The 17,955-nt window shown below is 41.8% G+C and overlaps 1 protein-coding gene across 1 annotated transcript in view; it reads right to left on the bottom strand.

Annotated features, from left to right (window-relative positions):
- TRPS1 (transcriptional repressor GATA binding 1) overlaps window positions 1-13,957 on the bottom strand; it is a 222,797-nt gene extending 208,840 nt beyond the window's left edge. The window contains exon 1 of the mRNA XM_068396809.1: window positions 13,851-13,957. The gene's annotated coding sequence lies outside the window, so the exon portion shown is untranslated. The remainder of the gene's footprint in view (window positions 1-13,850) is intronic.
- Between the last annotated feature and the right edge of the window lie 3,998 nt (window positions 13,958-17,955).

The raw sequence follows: 17,955 nt of genomic DNA, 5'->3' as shown, positions 1-17,955 counted from the left end.
AAGACACCAAGATAATGTCTCACAAATTGAAACAGCAGCAGTAGCAACATCTGTAAACTCAGAATTAAGGAGCCAGCATTTTCTATACAATTTTTAGAAGTGTTTTAAAATGCCTCTGCCCATTCTATAGCATGGGCACTGAAAGCCATAAATAACTGGATCAGTAAGTAAATTCACCATCTACTAGAAGCATGATTCCTGAGATACCTCAAGAAAGTAAAAGCAGAAGAGCTTGCTGCTAGCAGTTAATGGGATTACTCAACTCCGAAGTCAGAAAGAGCAAAATATCTCCCTTTCATTAACGAGGGGTGGGGGGGGGAAGCTTAAAAAGGTACACAATTAGTTAGCTTTGCAGTGATTAATTCAACAACTGCAAAGCCAAAACCAACTTTAGGCACTTAACCATGAAACTGTCAGTTCTCTTTGCTTGATGATAAAGCATCCAAAAAGTAAACATTAACTTCTGTGTTTTTTCTATGTGCGTACTCCATCATGAGAAGATGATAATCAAAGAATTACAAGGCAAGCTCAGCAGAGGCTTTTTGTACCTTATTCTCCCTAACACGGAGGTGAGATGTGCCTGGATTCCATTCCTCTTCCTCACTGCCAGCTCTAATAAGACAGTTCATACTGTTCACTAAAACTTGACAGAAGGGATTGAAAATGAGATTGAAAATTTCTTCCCCAGGAAGCAAAGAGCTCATCACAGTACGGGAGCTCTGAGTATGAGGGGACCCCTGTACTAACCACATCCTCTCCATAACAAGGCAAAAGCAGGCAGCAGCCTTGCTCAGACCAGCTCTCCCAAGGAAGCAAATGGAAGCTCTGCCCAAGTAAGGAATGCAAAAGTGTATACTTTATCATCTCTTTGAAATAAACTCCAAAATTGAATAACTATCGAACAAATTGAAAAAGGGCAGGAAGCTGAAGAACAAATTAAAAGAACAAACCAATGTATTTCTCTGACCTGCAAATATTTAATTCAAGCACATTCTCCTTTCAAACAAGATGCCTATGAGCGTTTTGATGGCTGCTCATAATCAAATGTGTCACTCGCAAAATTATAGCGTTTGGGGAGGGTACCAGGCAGCTGAAAATGGCTTTTGCTAGAAGTGTGTCACAAACAAATCTTTTAGTCACCTCAGAATTGCATGCGACTTCGCTTCATTCCTTCGCACTGGCTGCGTGGAGGTTGCTTCACAGAAACACAACTGCAGTAATCTGCTTGACAGTAAACAGTAATCAGTAAATACTATTTACTGAGCAGATACGTGCCCCTGCCATTCCCTCAGCTTACCTATCCTCCGTCTCTGCCTTCCAGTCTCAACTCCCTCGCCCTGGCAAATTTTAGTAGGGGAATAAATAAATACAGCTAGTGGAATACTGAAATCCCGTAGCTGGCAAGGTTTTCCTCTCTGAATGGACAAATTCTTAACTCCATGCAGCTCCAGACACTGAAGGATTAGATCCTAACCAGGGAAAACACAGGAAAATGGTAATAAATATCGCATGGTAATCCACAGGAACTTTGGTCCCAATGTGCTTTTTCTATAGTATCCTACAATAAATGGCATTACAACATCCATAATCTCAGCTCATATATCAGAGCGCTCTCTCCGCTCTCCTTCTTGCCCTTCCTTCTTTCACGTAGTGCATTTTCTAAGAAAACGTACTTTTTCTGCAAAAGTAAAGTCAGTACAGTCCCATTCCTGACTGAAAGCAGCACAGTAGCTCGGTGAAAACTACCACGGACCGTACCACACTGCACGCAGCTACAGCTGAGGAGCGCGGGGTTTATGGCAGCACTACTCTGGTAAGGTTTCATCAGAAATTCCTTCTGACAAGACAAAGGAAGACACAGTTTGCTAGAAAGAAAAAATAAATAAATTGCATTCATATGCAGTAAGAGCACTTCATGTCATAGTGGATTTTACAATATCCTAGTTCTCTTTCTATTCAGGCATGTGTCTTTTGGGCAATAAATTCTGAAAACCTAAGAAGGTAAAGCTTGCTTAACCATGAGTCTCCTTTCACCCAGTAAAATAAATTCCACAGCTGCTTTTTCTTTCTCCTGTGACTATTTTTTAAGCTCCTTCCCATCGACAACGAGCCACTGCCACACTCCACTACTGAAAGGAAAATCTTTAAAAATGCCAGCTTTTCAGATTCTTAATTTTGTCCCATTCAGGTAAAATGTTTTGCACCAGAAACTTCAGCAGAGCTGCCAGGTCATCTTTGTTAGTAAAGATTTTCATATGCACAAATAAAAATTGAGAAATGACTGAAGAAAAAAAAAAACCTAGATAAACCCATTTTAAATGCAGTACCACAGCAAATCTCTAAGGAAAGTTAAGCTGAGACTGCCATGAACACCAAATAAATTTGCACCACTGGGATATTTAAGGTCCAATAAATCTTACTTTCCAATGGTTTTAAAACTCCAGAAAACAGTTTTTCAGCTCTAGGCCCTGTATGCTGTAACAAAACTGTCTACTTAAAAGCTACAGACTCAGACCTGCCATCTGTGAGAAATATTTTCAGAACATACTCATGTTTGCTGAACTACCAAATTATTAAAACCTTCATTAAGAAAAAAACAAACCACAAACACACATATATACATACATAAAAACCAACCGAACAACTTACTCTTTTTTTGTTTGCATGATAATGCTCAAGAAAGTTGGTTAAAAATGCCCCTATTTCCAATTCAAATTCTTATTAATTTATTTGAACTACCTCATGTTGCAGTCAACAACATGAAACCAACAACTAATTGCAAAAAAATAAAATAAAAAGCAATAAAATCCATCACAGTTCAGACATGATATGTCGAGCAACAGCAGAAGAGCCAAAGGTTAACGTCAACCCTAAGCAATCACACCATTGTGCCATTTATCTGATATTGTTAAAAACACTAGCAATTTATGGGAAAAAAAAAAAAAAACAAACAGGTGGTATAGAAAAGCATTTTCTTTACTATGCTGCAACTTTTTGCAGTTTGGTTTTATCAAAAGCGCATTTTGTGGATGGTGAAAGTCACTGCTTCCCTTGGCCTGTCAAAAATATCCCGATGCCCATGGCATGGCATACAGCTTTATAAAGGCATTATAGCCTGCTTATACGGATATACATGTAATACTGGAGCTTCAGTCGCTCCACTGCTGTTTCTATGAGCCTTGAAGAGAGTAGTCGGTGAGGAACAAGAAGAAAGCGTGGCTGTGAAGCCAGTGAGTAGGAGCAGGGCTCAGAAGCAGGTGCGCTACCTAAACCTACTTTTTATTTTCATACCTCTTTGGGAAGTGAACTGATTTCAAACCAAAAGAATCGCTTTGAAAAGTGACAGACCAAACCGTGCTCCCACTGAAGGGCAGCTTCGCGCAGTGAAATACCACTTGACCATCCTGAGCAGGGCAGCAAAAATGCAAGGTGGAGCCTTACAAAATGTTTCTACTGTGTCCTGAGTCCAGGGAAACTACCTTAAAGTAGCAAACTATAAGAAAGTGTAACACGTATCCCCAAAAAAAACACAGTTCAGTCTCAGTAAGCTGCAACGTAATTAGAAAGTTTCCCGATGAGGATCACATTTTACTCCAGATGAAGTTAGCAAAAGTTTTGTCCCTTCCAAGTACAGGGTGAGATCAGGGATGTAATCAGAGAGGTTTAATCAGTCTTTGGTCATATCTCAGTTTCTGCCAGGTTGACAGGCAAAGACAGTTAGATACACCTTCACAAAAATCATTCGCCTAAAAATCAGACCAGCCCAAACATTTAAAAAAAAAAAAAAATCAAGTTATGCTAAACTTTGTTTTCTCGCTAGAAAACTTCATGTCGTAAACAACTGAAGGGCAGTGATGCAAAATGGGTTCTTGCCTAGATTTGTAAACTTTTCCAGGAGTTGTAATATCCTGCATTTGATGACATCATGAAACTAACCACAAGTAAAAGTTGGTTTTCAATTTGTTCTACTTTTCTCTCATTAGTCTGTGTCAGAAATAGAATAAGAACCCTCATTAAGTCACATTAAATTCTTTAAACTCATTAAGGGCTCAGAGAAAGAACAATACAAACACTGGTGTTTTTGAAAAAAATTTATGCAACACAGATGGACTTGCATTTCCATGTATTTTTAGAATGTATGTATGTACATACAGCAGCCAAAAAGAGACCGATATGCGTGAGGGAGAAACAGAGAGGCAGAGTAACAGAGACAACAAGGCAGAGCATACCTTACATATGACAAAATGATACCTAGATAAAAGTGGATTATACATGATCACTTTTGACCTGATACAGATGAAGCACTTAATGCTTTGTATCCTGAACTGTGGCAAGGCTGGGGTCAGAGCCATACCTCAGATTTCTTTTCAATTAACGATTGCTCAGGACTTTTTCCAGGGAGAAGACAACCTTGAGGGCCACACAGCCAGCAGCAATCAAGTGGAAATCAAGCTTTTTGTCCATGGACAACGTTGATTGCTGCTGCTGCAGCCTAACATACAACCTGACTGTAGTTGAGATACATCTACTATTCATGCTTATGGGCTTACACATAAGACACAGGTGTGTGCAGAATTTCAACAGTCTTGGAGAGTATCTCTGGGTGTGCAAAGGGTGGGTATTTGTTACAAGATTTATTGCAGCTGAATGACTCAGATAGACGTTGTTGATAACTTCTGATCTTACCCCCCATAAGACTGGAAATATGCGCTCAATGCCACAAAATTATTTACATTCCTACAGTATGTTCAAACAACTATTACAGGATTAATTTAATCCATTATATTTTTTTCCTGATAGACGCAACATGCAAATAGGAGTTCAGTTCTAAAGAAAACTCCAGATCTGAAGAACATGGAAGGAGACTAATTAAATGGCATAAATTTCAGATGTCTGTAGCAGGTCACAAAAGGAAAACAATATATACAGTAGATGGGAGACCCAAGTTACTGTTTCTTTTCTTCCTACCACTGTGAGAGCTGAAATGAGATGTGGGGTTTTTACTGAGAGGCCCCAGATCTGAGCATCCAGAGCTGGGTGCCAGGGTGGCGCGGGCAGGCAGCCTCCGCTCAGGAGCTCTCCTCTCCCATTCCTCTAGCAGAATCAGATACTGTTTACCTGCAAGGCACATGGTAAGGCTAATCTATTTTCACAAGCTTTTGCCTCAGGTATTTGGGGCAAGGTTTACTTTATTAATTGTGTGTGTGCATGCGTGTCCATATCTATGCGTGCAGGAGGAGAAAGCTCGGCAACGTTCGGCACGTATTGCATTTTTGGTTTATATTCTGCAGCTGGAGAATGTCTGATGAGTATATTTAATATACCTAAAAATGAGAACGCTAAATAGAAAAGCAAACTACGTTCAGATTAGGAAGCTGAAATTGGAGCTTTCTTTCATTAACCGAATTCATGAAGCAACGTTTTCATCTGCATAGTAAGTTTTGGATGATGTTCCACATAACTCGCAGCATTTGCTTGAAGAGCGGTGTGTGAGAAAATTAAAAAGAATCATACTTTGGGAACACTGAAAGACTTCTACCTCCAAAGAAAATTGTTTCATCCTAACTCATTTAACTTCCATTAAACATTGAACCACATCTGCACATAGGAATTTTAGGCGATACTTAACTTCAGTATCTACTTCAAACTTTTTTTAGATCAGTTGAGAACTTGTTTTTTAAAATAATCCCAGTAAAGTCACTAGGATATCCAAAAGCAGTCTTCAAGGTATCTGTCTAGGCAGATTATGCTTTTTTTTTTTTTAATTAACTACTAGTAAAAATTCTCCCCTGCTTTTTTTGTGAACCACCACACTGTATGTTTAATTTTTTAAGTTTCGGTATGTGTTTTAGACTTGCAGACTTCGCAAAGTAGGTCAGGAATACCCAAAGGATACACATTTAAAGGCTACAGATAGCAGAACACACCATTTACAGATTTGTATATACATATACATACACATTCTACATAATATAGATAGATTCAATGATTTAAACACATTACATCTATACTGTGTGTTTCAAGAACGTGCAGATATTTACACTGTTAGATCACCACTCATTTTAGACCTACACTAGTGCCAGCTGCCAAAAAAGAAGTACACAAATCAAAATATGTTACCTTTGTTCAAACAATACTGCTGTTCATTATATAATAGAAACTGTCATGCTTAATCTTCCAGGAACCAAGAACTGGTACATTCTTGGACCAGAGGTGGCTTGAAATGGTTTGAGGCAAAACTGAAGCATATTGTTTAAGTAAATCTTGCTGAGAAACATAGCACGTTGATGACTTTTAACATCATCTTTTAGGGACTTTTTTTTCAGATATATTGGTAAACTAAAAATGCTGGTGTATTTTCAAAATGCAGAGAGATGAACATATCCGTGCTTTTTTTCTGTAACATTTTACAATATCAAATTATATAGTCCTTCCTGCATTGTCAGTCTCACTAAATGTAACGGGGGATCTGAAAAGGATGCTTGATGATGAAACAGACACCATGATGAAGTAAAACACACCTATAAGAACCACATGTTGACTTTGAGAATACCCCAAAACTAAATTTTTCCTTGGGAGTTCTCAGTATTATCCAAGTACCCCAAGGGTTGTTGCGGGCATTAGGCTACAGGCTGCGATGCTCATTTTCCATTAGAGGTGAAAAAATTGCCAAAAGCAGCATTCAAAATATGTCTAGAGCATGATATAGAGAAATACACAGAAATGGCAGAAATGCCTGAAATTCTTCAGAGTTGGAACTTTTTAAACCCATACATTAATCTGAGAAAATGCTAAATAAAAATAAGTACACTTCGCTTATTGAGGAAAATCTGTTTTACAGCATTACGACTCCAGGACTTCTTCAGATTTTTAAGACTACAAAGGAAGTATTTTACAATTTCACCTTTAACAACACAGATTATAAAATATTCATCAAGCAGACACAGTCTTACTTACAGACACAGACACACACCAACTCTGCAGCGGCCAATGCTGCAGCCTTTACTGAATTCAAAAGTTCCCCTGACGTCAATGAGTATTTTTCAAGAATGAGAATTGCAGGATCAGGCCCAAAAAGTGCTTATGAAGATGAGATGTTACTTCAACAGATTGAATGTTAGATGAAATATAAAGACTGAGGCAAGACAAGTCTGGGGTTTAAACCCTAGGGAGGACTGACATTTAAAGTGTTACCACTGAATTATAGCTCTCCATATTGGGTGGGGTAACCTCCCGCTGGGTGGAGTGTCTCTCCTAAAGGAAGGGAAAACTGGCACAAGCCAACTTGGTCTTTGAACGATTTCACTACTTGCCAACTTATGAAGCCGTCCTGACGTCAGCTTCGTCAAGAAAAGTCTATTGCCCAACTCCGTCTTTTACCGTAGAAAGTTTGCTTGTGTTCAAAACCCCAGCAGACGTAGAAGAGAAATTAAGGAAATAAGCCAGAAAACTCTTAAGCAAAATAAAGAAATTAGGAAAGAAAAGAAAAGACAGTACACTGGATTTTCTTAAGTATACTTAATTGAAAAAAAATCCTTTTGTTAGGTTTTCTTGTTTCAAATATCAACTTAAAACAGACAGATATAGATCACTAGAGACTATTACTAAATAGATTTTAAAATCTGGTTTAACTCTAAAATATGGGGTAGAGAGCGCACAGAAAGTGGGCGCTCTGCAAGATAGAATCTCTCCCGTCTTCTGCAATGGGCAGTGAATATCTTCCCAATCAGCGTCACTAACAGGTGTAAAACACACTCATACTAGGAAAATAATATTCACTGAACTGCCACCAAAGATATGTTTAACATATTATTCCTCTCTGAATCAAAATAAATTGTTTCTCCAAAAGAAGGTTTCGGGTGCTGGGAGAGAGAGAAGGGGTGTGGGGGGGAATCAAACTAAAAAAAAAAGAAAAAGGATAAGGCATCTCAAAATGCCGTTGGGGGGGAAAAAAAAAAAAAAAATCAGAAAACAGTTTAAGTTACCATAACCTGAAATGCACCAGCCATCACAAAGAGCAATTGGAGAAATCCAGCAGAGCTCAGCAGGAAAGATTTTTAATAACAGATTGAAAAACAAGAATAAAAATAACTGCATCAACGGGGCCTTTCTTCCTCAGGCCACAAGCCCGTTTTTACTTGAATTTTAAAAAAATGGCAGTTTGGCCACTAAAACCAATCCAGAACATTATTAAAAGTTAAAAGCTACCAATTACTTCTGTCTGTTCTTTTAAAGCAAAGTTTGGCATTACGTCAGTTGGTTTAAAGAAAACAAGAAAGAGAGAGAGAAAGAAGGAGAGAAAGTTTCCTGCTTGTATAAATTAAACCACCAGGGAAGGTGTCTAGCCACTTGTAAAGCATTTATTACAGGTTTTTAAAGGGCTAGTAACATTTTAAAAATTAAATATTTTAAAATAAATTTAAGGGGGGGAAAAAAGTTGATCTGACCCTGGAAAGAAAGCAGACTTACGAGAAATTAGACATGCGTGAACTGCAGTTAAGAAATTACTATTAGGACTAAACCTTGTGATTCCAAAAAACTCTGTTTTCAAGGCAGAAATAATCCTATTGTAGCTGCTGTACTTGCACACATCCCCTACGAGCATGGAAAAGATCCACCGAACTTTACGGGATGGAACCAACCAGGTTCTGTAGGAACATCCTACGGAAGTGCCACTTGTGGCAGCTATGAAATTTAAAGAATACTCTCTCCATAGCTTTTCTAAATCCACATGCAGAGAGCCGCAGCAGGAGTAAGATCCTGTAGTTAATGTGGCAGGACCGTAATAAAAATCACTGATAGAAAGATTAGCAATTTCTATTAAATTTTAGATGTATTTTCCACTGGTGGTGTTATTATTAAATATTAAAGAACCACTTTCAAGGTACTAGAAAATAAGAAACCGATAGCACAGAACATGAATAAAACATAGACAGCTATTAAACAAAGTTTCTTACACGCAGCTATGCCAGTTCACCTAAATCACAGTCTTCCAAACCCCATGATGCCAAATCAGAGACTCCTCTGACTCCGGACGACACATCAACTGGAATGGTGTTCAGTTGTGCAATGCTTTTGGGGTGTGACAAAATGTCCACTGGGGACTTACATCGAGACCATGGTAGTTATTCTCCCATTGCTCCGTGTTTCATTTGAGCCTTGGTCTGCATGACAAGAAGTCAGAATAATACGCCACGGCTTCTCTCCCCCCCGCGCTCCCCTGCCCTAGCAGCGTTTCTTATGTTCTGGGCACGTATACAACTGGCTAAGGAGCGGTGTTCTGGAAGGCTCTTTATTGATTAGGTGCAAAACAACATCAAGAAGTGAATAATAAGCATAATCTGAAAAATGTAGTGGCATGTCTGGCCCTTGTAAACATTTACTATTTAATGGTGTAACTGTACTTTAATCCTTCACATCATCTGATATCTCATGTGTTTTTCTTTTAATTCGCAAACATACAATCCAAAAAAAGCAAAGCCCAGAAAGTTTGTACGTACCATCAAAACTGAAGCGAAAATAGTCTTAATCAAATATTCTCTCTTTGGATGCAAGCTTATCTTTTTAAAGTCAAAAGAGAGCTTCATTGGCACAGGGTAGGAAAAAGAACTCCATAATTCATGACAGTACCAAGAAAAAAAGTTCTTCTTTTCCAGGAGGACTGGAAAGGGCACTTTTATTTATCTTCTGGACAGACAAAAATAGTAGAACCTAGACCAGATATGTTGTAATTAATGTATCCAAAGGTCAACAGGCAATGGTATTTATACAATAGATGGGTGCAGACTACGCTGGTTATAGTATTAATCACCAGTATTTGAAAACAGCATTGTTTTCTTACTAGGTAAGAACTTTAGAAAGTTTCAGAAACAAAAAAGAAACTTTTTTTTTTTTTCTCATACCTGCTTGTTATTCTTTTTAAGCAACTGCTTTTTAACTCGTGAGGTGTAACATATGGGACAAAAATGCCCGAGTTTACAGTTGCCCAGGACTGCCAAAACCAGATCCAGACTACCTCACTAGCTGTGTTGAGGAAACTAAATTAAGCAAGGGCAAACACCAACTGGAAAGTTGTCAGTTTACTGAATGAATGGCTTCGTTTTACACACCAGTTAGAATATCTTAATCAGAATATATTTCTGTTCAAGGCCAATACTTTTACTACCAGGTGGCAGTTTGTTTTAACTGAAACTGTATTAAAAATGTAATTTATTTCCACTTTATTTTCACCTAACAAAAAGGGTTGTCAGATTCCCAGCCTGTCATGTTCAAAAATATTTAACCATAAACTTTCTCACAATGTTATACTTGGTGTTACCCACAAACCTTTATTAAAGCGATACTGCCAGTGTGGCTGCAGTTAAGATCTGAGAATGTTTCTATTAAGATTATTACATTAAAATATTGTCAAGAGTTTGTAAGAGGCATAAATATTCATACACACACGCCCCCCTAAACTTAGAAGGAAAGTTCCACATAAAAAGAAAAATTTAAATACATACCCAAAGTTGCCTGTTTGTAATTAAAATTTTGGGTTTTTCCTAAACATCTTTGCTAATTTTTTAACTCTTTCACACTGTAATGTAAAATAGTTTCTTTTCAAAGCAACTGCCTGATAAAGTGCTAAAAGAGGTAATTCGCATGAGCAGAAAGTAATTAGTCATTGTTTGCACAATGCTTTGAAAATACAAAACTCTGTGTGTCAACTAGCATTAAAATATAATATGATTGAAATATAGAGATTTAACAAGCAACCATTGCATCTCACAGACACTGGAGTCCACACACAGGAATTAGTACTATGCTGTTATTAAAGCACAATCACAATATGTGAATAATAATATTCTTCACACGCAGCCAGAGCAGGCATGATGATAGTATGTACTATGAAAGTTTAGTACGAACCATAGACAACACATGATAGAAAAATAGTCCTGTTAGGGATTCATAAAATAATACTGAATTTACTTGATCACCGATCAAAACATAAGGCAACCCACAAAGCTACCGTATAAATTACGCTAAAAATGCATTAAAAATGTAAGAGGATAACCTGGCTGCATTGTAAGTGTTTGATGCCCAAAGAAGTTTCAGATCTCTGAAGCTGTCATTTACATTTTTTTTTCCTTTATTAACATTACTATGAAATAAAGAAAAAAATAAAGCCATACTCTCACAGGCAAAGATTGCCCAGTGTTATTTAGAGTCTGATTTAGAGGATCACAGGCAAAACATGTAAACTTAAAAGCTGATGCAACTTTGCCCTTTACTTACTTTGCTGTGACTACGTACATGCAAAGTTTCAGAGAAAAGTTATTATATGTAACAAAAAAAAAAGCGATAATCAGACAGAACAGGGTGGATTATGAACTGACTGCTCTTCTCATATCTAATCTCTCTTGGTTTTAAAAAGGTGAAGCAGACTTCTGTTGTCACAAACAGCCTGAAGATTAACTTGAATACAGGCAGTGATGCACTACTGAACTCCAGTGTTATTGATTCTATGTGGCAAACCTCAGGCAGGTATACATTTTTCAAGAGGAAAAAAGAACAACTTTTTTTTTCCCCTCTACAGAGAAAGGGTGTTTCGTTTGACCACGTTACTAACAAACTCTCATTCAGTGGTTAAAAAAAAAAAAATCTTCCAAAGTGTTGATATCATTTCCAGACAGTCTTGTCAGCATCACAATTTACAGGAAATAGTTGATGTTCTCAAACAAACCCTGTATTTACTCATAGACCCAGAGTACTTAAAAAAAAAATTCCTCAGTCTTTTGGAGGGCTTTTTTTAAATGTCACTCTGGTGGAATATCTGAGAGAGCTGTCTAACCCAACACACCTATTGTGAACATGAGGCAAACACAAACTGCAGTTCAGAAGACTACTGTAACTTTTATTCTCATTTTGTCCACGTCAGGAACTGGCTCTTACCACTACTTTCCTTCGCTGCCCCTTACATTTTTAAATCTGGCAGTCTTCTCTAAATGTTCAACTTTTCCTAAAACCAACAGGAAAGAAACATGATGCCACCAACATCCATAGGATTCAGTTGCGTAGCTGAAGAAGGCTGCCTGAATGGCAAAGAAGTTTGATGGCTCCTTGAGAGACTTACTGAACTCGATTAAATGAAACCTTGAAGCGTATTAAATTATTGTTTGCTTCAATCAACATTCAAAATGCGCTGCGTCCTGTAAAAGCAGTGAAGGCAGCACGGTCCGCATAATAGCTTACACTCTTTTTACTAGAAAATATTTTCCCCTCGGAGAGGATTTGTCGCCTTGGTTCCCCAAGTGTGCTGAGGTGCCCCTGGCTCCAGCCCTGCCAGGCAAGGTACCCGCACTGGCGAAGGAAGGAGTGATGGAGGGGAGACGTCTCTCCACTTCAACTCATCACTTATCCCCACAGCTCAGTCAGTGCACTTGAGAAGTTTGCCATTTGCAGACAGAAAACCCAACTGATTGTGAAAAAAAAAGAATAAAACATAAAGGAGGCTAGCGGGCCCCACTAGAAACCGCGTAGGAGTGCCGGGATGTCTGAGAGCCTTGATTTGCTGCAGGGAGACAGATAAACAAAGCCCCCGAAATGTCAAAGCCCCCTTGGGGCAGCACCCCGGCCCTGCCCGGGCCACCCCGGGCGCGAAGCACCCATCACCCCGCAGCCCTCAGGCAGCCCCTCCATCCCCGGCTTCGCCTCCATTCATTCCTCCCTTCCGAAAAGCAAACAGGAGGGTAATTGCAGCGGGGAGCAGCCCCCCGCCGGCAGCCCCTCGAGAACGGGGGAAAGAGGGGGCGGAAAGTGAGATGCTCCACAAAGTTGTGGCAGGCAGGAGAGAGCCGAGCGCGGGGACGCAGCGCTGAGAGCAGAGCTTTGCCTTTAAGAGGGAAAAGTTTTACGTCTCTCTGCGCTCTGATTTCAAAAAAAACAAAACAAAACAAACAACAAAAAAAAAAAAAATCACCACCACCATGTCGCCTTTTCCCCCGGTGTGACCGGGAGGGACCCCGAGACCCCCTCCCGGCGCAGCTCAGCTCCGCACCCGGCCTTCCCCCGGTGCGTCCCCGGGCAAGGAGGAGGAAAAGGGGAAGGGAAAAAAAAAAAAAAAGAAAAAAAAAGTTTTTCCCAAACTTACTACTCTCCATGATGGTGTCTCTGTGCCCCGCTTGTCATGATCCCCATTAAAACTTCCAGCAGCGGCAGGAGCGGCAGGACTGTGCGACTGCAGCTCATCGGATGCAAACCCTCTTTGCTCGTCTTCTACTTCCACCCCCCGCGTCTCCCTTCCCCTCCCCCCGGAGCGCCCCGGTGCCGGGGAATCGGCGGCCGCGGAGATAAGGCGCGGAGAGGCGCGGAGGGGAGGGCAGAGCCGCACGAGCCCGCGGCCACCGCCGCCGCTCCCCTCCCCGCCTCCGGGCCAGGGGGCTGCTCCCCCTGCCCGCCGCCGCCGCTGAACTTGACCCTCCCGACTCCAGCGGGGCTACCGCGGTTTTGAAGTCGCCAATTTCCAGCCATCACACATGGCTTTGACCCACCGGCGGGGGGAAGGGGGGCGCGGGGGGGGGATGCACCAAAAAAAGCCTGTGAAATCCGAGCAGCCCCCCGCGCCCCGGGATTATGCCCACCCTCCGCTTTTGGTTGTGGTTTTTTTTGGGGGGGGAGGGGGTATTTTTGGGGAGAGGGGTGCACCCGCGCTGCCCCCCCCCCCGCCCCCTGGGCACACGCCGCGCCGCCGCGGGCGCTGCGCCCCCGCCCCGCGCCCGCCGCCGCGCCGCCCCCTCCCGGCCCGCCGGCCGCGGCGCCCTCCCCGCCGCCGGGCCGCCCCCGCCCGCGCCCCCCCCCCCTCCGCGCCTTACCTGTTGATTAACCGTCAGCAACAGCCCCAGCAGCCTGGAAGATGGTGGAGCCGCGCCGTGAGCCATGAACCGTCTCCTGCTGCCGGCGGAGTTGGCCGCGGATTATGTGGCGGTGGCCGGGAAGGGGGGGGGCGGGGGGCCGCGGCGCCGCTGCCTCCCCCCTCGGCCCCGCTCGGCGGGGAGGGGGCGACGGGGCCCGCCGGCCGCCGGCGGGCGGTGCGGAGGCGGGGGCGGGGGCGCGGCGGGGCGGGGGGCGCGGGGCCGGGGCACGGCGCGGCGGCCCCGCCGGCGGCGAGGCGGCGGCCTGGGAGCGCGGGGCGGCCGGCGCGTTATCAGGACTGTTATCGCTTGTCAGGACCTCCGTCTCCCCGCATTACGTCAGTTTCAAGACACCAACACTATTAATATCAAAGGAGCCTTCGCGGAGGAAAGCGCCACCCCAGACGGAGCGCCCTTAAAGAGACAGTGCAGGCGGCCCCGCCGCGCAGCCCGCGCCGCCCCCCGCCGCCCGCCTCCGCCCGCCGCCCGCCGCCACGCCAGGCGACGAGGCCTCCGCCGCCGGGCCACGGCCACGGCCGCGCGCCGCCCGAGCGCAAGCCGAGCCCGGCCGAGCGGAGGCGGCGGAGGAGGCGCGGGGACTCGGGCTGAGTGGGTGCAGAACAGCCCGCAGGCCACAGCCGCACGCCGAGCGCGGCCCGCGGGAGGCTGCTCTGTCTTCTGCTGTCATCGGAACCGGGTGCTGTCCTGCGGGATTAAAAACAATGCGGGGGGGGGGGTGTGGGGTGGATAAAAGGCGCGATCCGCGCGCGGCAATAGCTGCCTCCCTCGGGAGACCCGAGCTCTGCACGGGGTGCGGAGCGTTGCGCGGGGACACGTAGATTTAGTGTCACCTCTCTCGTCCCTTTCCCACCCCCCCACCTCGTTTCTGTGTGGGCGTTGAGGCGGATGGACGGACACTTCCCGGGTTTGGGGGTGAATATTCCCCGTTGCTGCCTGCTCTTTGATGCCAATCGCAAGTGAGCCACAAGCTGCTCTGAGAAAACCCTTAACAACTTTTCCTGCCTGTGCAGAACCTTTTCGAATCAAAATAACTCCGATTTCTCCCATGCCACAACTTGCCAGAAGTCTGTATGTTAATGTAAAAACAGTCTCTAAGGAGAAGCAGTACATAAAAGGTTCCTGTGAAAGGGGTTTAAATCCCAAATATAGTAGGCGTTAAAAACTATGTAAACATTTGTTGGGCATTTGGACATAATTTTTCTGCAGTTAGGTGACTTTATATGGTGTGTTTTTCCTCCCATGCAAGTCGTTTTAAACTGATTTCACATGAAAATAGATGCATTCCAACTACTAACACATTATTCAAGGGAGAAGCTGGAACAGGGTTAAGTCATTACAGTGCGAGAGATGAAGCTGCTTCCCCCCAAATGTTTGAAATGACACAACTTTTTCCTTATAATTTTATTCTCAAATACATGGTGAAATGTAAAGCGTAAAATCTTCAGATACACAAGCTGACGCAAATGGAACCTACTGTAAAACGTATGGCGTTTGCAGCCCTCTCTCCAAACTTAAACATTCTTCATATATGTTTAGTATAACCCACTGGCAGATTTGTAAAGTAATTGCTTGTGTAAATCACCCAGTAACACATTTCCCCCTTAAGTTCTTTTGTAGGATTGTCTGATAAAGCGCTTTATGAATATAAAAGCAATAATTCACATACAAGAGGTGAACTTGTCATGTTGAAAATGGAAGGTAAAATACAGTTGCACGATGAGGCACACAGTAGGATCCCTGGGACGGGGAGAGGACAACTGACGGATTATGTGTGGGACTCCCTCTATACCCATCAGCAGAAAATCAGTTTGGAGCAGTGGAGATGTTTATATATGGAATGAGAAGAAAAGTAATATCAGAATTTAAAATTTGTTACAAAGTCTGCCTCGATACTTTAGTACCGGGGCCATGCTCAGTAGCACCTCGCTAATATGTGCACAGGGAACTTTCCTGACTTTGTAAACCTTTACTTTTTCTCAACCTGCAAATGCCGTGGCTGAATCACAAAGAGACAAACCACTTTCACAAATATTAGTGAATGCAGAATTCTGAAAAGCAATCATTTTTGTCGTCCCATTTGCACCGATTTGAACATGTTCTCTGCAATTTAGATTTTTTTATTGCTACTGAGCATGTCAGCCCCGAGTGACTGTTCACTTGGCAGATGTCTTGCGTATGAAGGGTTAAAATCAGCAGGTATTTTGTCTGATGACTTGGCTAAGCATCTTACAAGCAGGGCTTGAGTGGAAAATATTTAAACAAGGGTTATTCCCCTTTGTGTCTCTGCTCTAGTGAGACTTATTAATGTCTTTTTATTTTAAACCAGGAAATGATGCCCCTCACACCTTAAATCCCAACCAGTTCATATGTGTGGCTGCAGCTTTCCCAGATTTTATTCATATTATGACAGGCAAACTGTGAACAGGATCGATACCAATGAAAGCACAGGTTTCAACATGTGTAAGCCTTGATAACAAACACACCTTTTTTCACCTGTAGAACAATATGAGAGGTGTATTTTTAACAGACATAAGCCTCTCTTTGCATACACTCTTAAAACGAAACCACAAAAGCTGTTCATAGGCAAAGACGAGGACAAAACATGTCTTCATAGTTTCAAGCAGACAACTCTAATGAAATACTGTATCTCTCAGGAAAAGTTTGTTACCGTATATTTATAAAAAATGCTTACATGATACATTCTGCATTTCAAGTTAAAATAAAGCAGATCAAGAAGATGTCAATATCAATCTGTTTATATTCACCACAAAAGAACTGTAGAGAAATGCAAAAATAAAGGCAAAAATATTCTCATAAACTTTTTTTTTCAGGCAAATTATTTATTTATGAAATAATTTACAAAGAAAATTTTTACCTCATGGCTTAGATACATTGCATATGCTTATGATTGACACAATATGTTTAGGCTCAAAGGCCCGTATAGCCTTTTTTTTTCCTTCTTTTTTTTTTTTAATCCTAGAAGGAATATTTCAAAACAACCAACTAATTCATGAAGTCATACAGTAACTGTTTGACAGTTGTTTCTAATATAGACAAGTAAGTGATGTATATTCTTTTCATTCAAATATTTGTTGATTTGTTGTTAGAATCCTTTGACGCTGACATGCCACAAATTGCATTAGGAGAAATATTGGAGATTTATTTTCATTTATTATCTTCTGCTGTCAAACATTTGCAAAACCACTTAAAGCAAGTTTTATATCACTTTATTCGAAACTCTTATTCTGCATGATAGTAGGTGGTTGTTGAAATAACAAGTCTAGCCTTCTGTGATAGATAAGAGCTGAGGAAGTGAAGGAAAAGCAGCAAAGCAAGAAGATGCAGAGAAAGTGCTGCTTTCACTGAAAGGCATGAACAAAGTAACTTCTAAATAATCCTTTTTTTTTTTTCACTCAGGCACATTCTCCATTGAGGGAGAATACAGAGGCCAGTCACAGTTGCTTCTTGAAGGAAAACAGTATAGCAGTCATTGTTTAGCAAGATGACATAACATGCCATTTATGCCTTTATTGTTTAATGCAGTTTCTCTTTCCTTGTAGTTTACTCAGCGTAGATACAAAGAAGGATTAACAGTTAAGCATAAGCATACTTGTTTTACAATTTCAGCCTTTTAGTGTATAACTTACTTAAAGTACTAGAGCCTATAATCACTATGATTTTACCTGATGGAACATGCATTTCGGAAACATAATCCAACTGTTTACCCTAACACGTCATAAATTGCAATTCTTTACAAAAACCTCAGAGATTGACATCCATTGCTCTTAAATGCCTGCTGCTTTAGCACACATCATCAAGAAAGTATTTCTGTATTATTCTCCCTCCAGTTGGTAGTATATCACATGAATTCTAAAGATTGTTTTCTTATACGGTCTTCAATAATGAGCATTTTGAGGAGCGTTTAGTTATGTGTCTGAGGCACTCGAGTGTGCGTTTCTTGGGAATATAAACACAGCAACTTGCAGGATTTCTGCAGACCCACTTCTTTTCCTTGCACAACTTTTGTCACATGAAGTCATCAGGA

Source organism: Nyctibius grandis, chromosome 3, assembly GCF_013368605.1.
Source record: "Nyctibius grandis isolate bNycGra1 chromosome 3, bNycGra1.pri, whole genome shotgun sequence".
Classification (NCBI taxonomy): Eukaryota; Metazoa; Chordata; class Aves; order Nyctibiiformes; family Nyctibiidae; genus Nyctibius; species Nyctibius grandis.
The sequence above is the reverse complement of the archived record's forward strand: the minus strand, read 5'-3'. Positions and strand labels throughout refer to the sequence as shown.